This window comes from Pongo pygmaeus, chromosome 9, assembly GCF_028885625.2.
Source record: "Pongo pygmaeus isolate AG05252 chromosome 9, NHGRI_mPonPyg2-v2.0_pri, whole genome shotgun sequence".
Lineage (NCBI taxonomy): Eukaryota > Metazoa > Chordata > Mammalia > Primates > Hominidae > Pongo > Pongo pygmaeus.
This window is the reverse complement of record NC_072382.2, coordinates 96,459,488-96,463,709: the sequence shown is the minus strand read 5'-3', so window position 1 is coordinate 96,463,709 and position 4,222 is coordinate 96,459,488.

Here is a 4,222-nt window from a genome sequence, read left to right as displayed (position 1 = left end):
TGTGAACAGTCTTTCCCAAAATGCAAGAACAAGACTAATCATAATGAGACTCTTACTTTTCTTAATTTTTTCTTCGTTATGGCTACCTCTTTTCCTTGGTAGGATAATACTGTAATCAGACTTCTAGACTCACTTGTTCTCACTCTGTTTTAATTTAACCAAGTCATGGGATGCTAGATACATACTAGCTGAACAAGGAGGAGTTTGTCTAGTTGCTAATACTTTTTGTTGCAGGTGAATAAATACTTTGAGCATTGTAGGGACTCAGTTACCAAAAATATTAATGAACAGGCTATTAGGCTAAAATGAATAGACTAATCTGGCTCATTCTCTGGGTAATCAATTTTGATTGGCTTGGTTGATGAGGACCCTGGCTAAGGAACATACTTCAAATTCTTGGTATTATTCTCCTAAAAGTCATAATAGTCTCCCTCATGAACTGTATTTTCTCAAAAAGTCTCAAATGTCTACACGCAGCCATCTGATGAATGCTAAATGGTTTCCCTTCAGCCTGAAATGACAAAAACTTAAATAAATGTACGATTATGGGGTCACCATAACCTATGAATGACATGTTGAGACCAGAAACCCAAGACAATGGTGACTGAGAGTAGCACCAATTCCCCTAATTTGGGTCACACTTTAGTTGCTAAGAGCATGATCAAAAGAGGGAAATTGTTAAGCAAAATTGTAAAAGGCCATTGATTTAGACTCGGCTCCTGCATTCAGCTCAACAGTCCAAACCAATATAGAGTTTAATCATAGTAGCTGTACTTCAATTAATTGCAGGAGGTTCTGTAACCAATAAACCAATGAAGCTGTGACCAATTAAGTTGTCCCTGGACCTCACTAACATTTTTTATAAATGCTGCCAGATCACCTTGTTGGCCGGAGTACCCTGAACCTGTTTTGGCTCTGGGGACTGCCTGACTCAAGGGTTGTTTTTTGTTTGTTCAAATAAACTATGTTAAATGTAAAAGTCTAAGGCTTTTTCCTTTTAACACCTGGTAGTGGGATTGCTGGTAGTTCTATTTATTAAAATTTTTTATTTATATTTAAGATATACAACATGCTTTTACAGAACATATATAGGCAGTAAAAAGGTTACTACCGTGAAGCAAATCAACATATCCATCATCTCATGTACCCATTGTTTCATTGTTTTGTGTTTTAGTGGCTAGAGTAGTTGAAATCTACTCATTTAGTATGAATCTAGCACTATTTATTTATTTATTTATTTATTTATTTTGCAGAGAGGGGATCTCATTATGTTACCCAAGCAGGTCTTGAACCCCTGGGCTCAAACGATCCTTCTGCCTTGACCTCCCAAAGCACTGGGATTACAGGAATTTGCAACCACATCTGGCAAGACAATTTTATTATCTATAGTCTTCATGTGATACATGAAATTTCTCAACTTGTTTGTCCTATATATATATTACCTTTTATCCTCTGACCGTTTCCTCATTTTTCCTCCATCCCACACTCCTGCTGTTGGTGACCACTATTTTATTCTCTATCCCTGTATATTTGAATTTTTATATTTTTTAAATATTCCACAAATGAGATCATGCAATATTTTTCTTTCTGTGTCTGACTTATGTCACTTAGCATAACATCCTCTGGGCTCATCCATATTGTGGCAAATGGCAAGATTTTATTCATTTTTAGCACTGAAAAATATTCCATAGTGTCTATGTATCAGGATTTCTTGGCTGAGCATGGTGGCTCACACCTGTAACCCCAGCACTTTGGTAGGCCGAGGCAGGTCAATCACTTGAGGTCAGAAGTTCAAGACCAGCCTAGCCAACATGGTGAAACCCCATCTCTACTAAAAATAGAAAAATTAGCTGGGCATGGTGGCGCATGCCTATAATCCCAGCTACTCAGGAGGCTGAGGCTGGAGGATCCCTTGAGCATGGGAAGTGGAGGTTGCAGTGAGCTGAGATGGTGACACTGCACTCCAGCCAGGGTGACAGAGCGAGACTCCATCTAAAAAAAAAAAAAAAAAAAACTTTATCCATTCGTCAGTCAACAGCCAGGCTGTTTCCGTATCTTGGCTACTGTGAATAGTCCTGCAATGAACATAGAAATGCAGATATCTTTACAAGGTGATGATTTCATTTCCTTTGGGTATATGCCCAGCAGAGGGATTCATGGGTCATATGATAGGTTTCTTTTTAATTTCTTTTGGAAACCTTCATACTGTTTTCTGTAATGGCTGTACCAATCTATATTCCCATCAACAGTGTATAAGAGCTCCCTTTTCTCCATACCATTGTCAACATTTGCTGTCTTTTTTGACTTTTTGATAATAGCCAACCTCACAGGTGTGAAGTGGTATCTCAAAGTGGTTTGATTTGCATTTCCCTGATTAATGGTGCTGGGCACCTTTTAATATACTTGTTGGCTATTTTAATGTTTCCTTTGGACAAACATCTATTTAGGTTTTACATGTGCACATTTATAGCAGCACAAATTGCAATTGCAAAAATATGGAACCAATGCAAATCCCCATCAATCAACGAGTGGATAAACAAACTGTGGTATATATATACACACAATGGAATACTACTCACCATAAAAAGGAATGAGTTAACAGCATTCATAACAACCTGAATGGGATTAGAGACTATTATTCTAAGTGAAGTAACTCAAGAATGGGAAACCAAACATCATATGTTCTCACTCATAAGTCAGAGCTAAGCTATGAGGATGCAAAGGCATAAGAATGACACAATGGATGTTGGGGATTCAAGGGCAAAGGGTGGGAAGGGGGTGAGGGATAAAAGACTACAAATTGGGTGCAGTGCATACTGCTTGAGTGATGGGTGCACCAAAATCTCACAAATCACCACTAAAAAACTTACTCATGTAACCAAACACCACCAGTTCCCCAATTACCTATGGAAATAAAAAATTTAAAAATATAAATAAATCAAATAAAAAATCTGCACCACACCAAAAAAAGGAAGTTTTTCCCATTTTCTTCTAGTAGTTTTACAGTTTCTGGTATTATGTTTTAACTCTTTCAACTATTTAGAGTTGATATTTGTATATGGTGTGAGATGAGGATTTAATTTCATTCTTCCCCATGTGGATTATCCAGTTTTCCTAGAACCATTCACTGAAGAGATTGTCCTTTCCCCATTGTGTGTTCTTGGCACCTTTAACAAGATCAGGTGACCATAAATGCATGGGTTTACTTCTTGGCTCATTATGCTGTTCCATTGGTCTATGTGTCTGATTTTATGCCACTGCCGTGCTGTTGTGATACTACAGATTTGTAGTAGATTTTGCAATAAGGTACTGTGATGCCTCCAGCTTTGCGTTGGAGGTGGGGCCTGGTGGGAGGTACTTGGATCATGGGATTGGGTTTCTCATGAATGGTTTACCATCATCCCTCCTTGGTACTGTCCTTGCAATAGTAAGTGAGTTCTCATGAGACCTGGTCATTTAAAAGTATGTGGCACCACCCCCCTCTCTCTCTCCTGCTCCAACCACATGAGGTGCCTGCTTCCGCTTCGCCTTCTGCCATGATTTTTTTTTTTTTTTTTTTTTTTTTAAGACGGAGTCTCACTCTGTTGCCCAGGCTGGAGTCCAGTGGCGCAATCTCAGCTCACTGCAAGCTCCACCTCCCGGGTTCACGCCATTCTCCTGCCTCAGCCTCCTGAGTAGCTGGGACTACAGGCGCCTGCCACCACACCCAGCTAATTTTTTTGTATTTTTAGTAGAGACTGGGTTTCGCCGTGTTAGCCAGTATGGTCTCGATCTTCTGACCTCGTGATCTGCCCACCTCAGCCTCCCAAAGTGCTGGGATTACAGGCCTGAGCCACCGTGCCCGGCCGCCTTCTGCCATGATTCTAAGTTTCCTGAGGCTTCCCCAGAAGCTGAGCAGATGCCAGCATCATGCTTCTCATATAGCCTGTGAAACTGTGAGGCAATTAAACCTGTTTTATTTATAAATTACCCAGTTTCAGGTATTTCTTTATAGCAATGCAAGGACGGACTAATCCACCATCCTTGAAGCATGACTGCAACCCAGCCCCCCTACCCAGCCAGACAGCCATAATGCAACAACTATCCCCTGAGCTCATTCACCACCACACAATGCCATAAATGTTTTCAAATAATTATGAAGTATATAAAGAATAATCTACAGACACACACATACACACACAGGTTGAAAACATAATATTTGAAATAAAATCAGATTTTAACA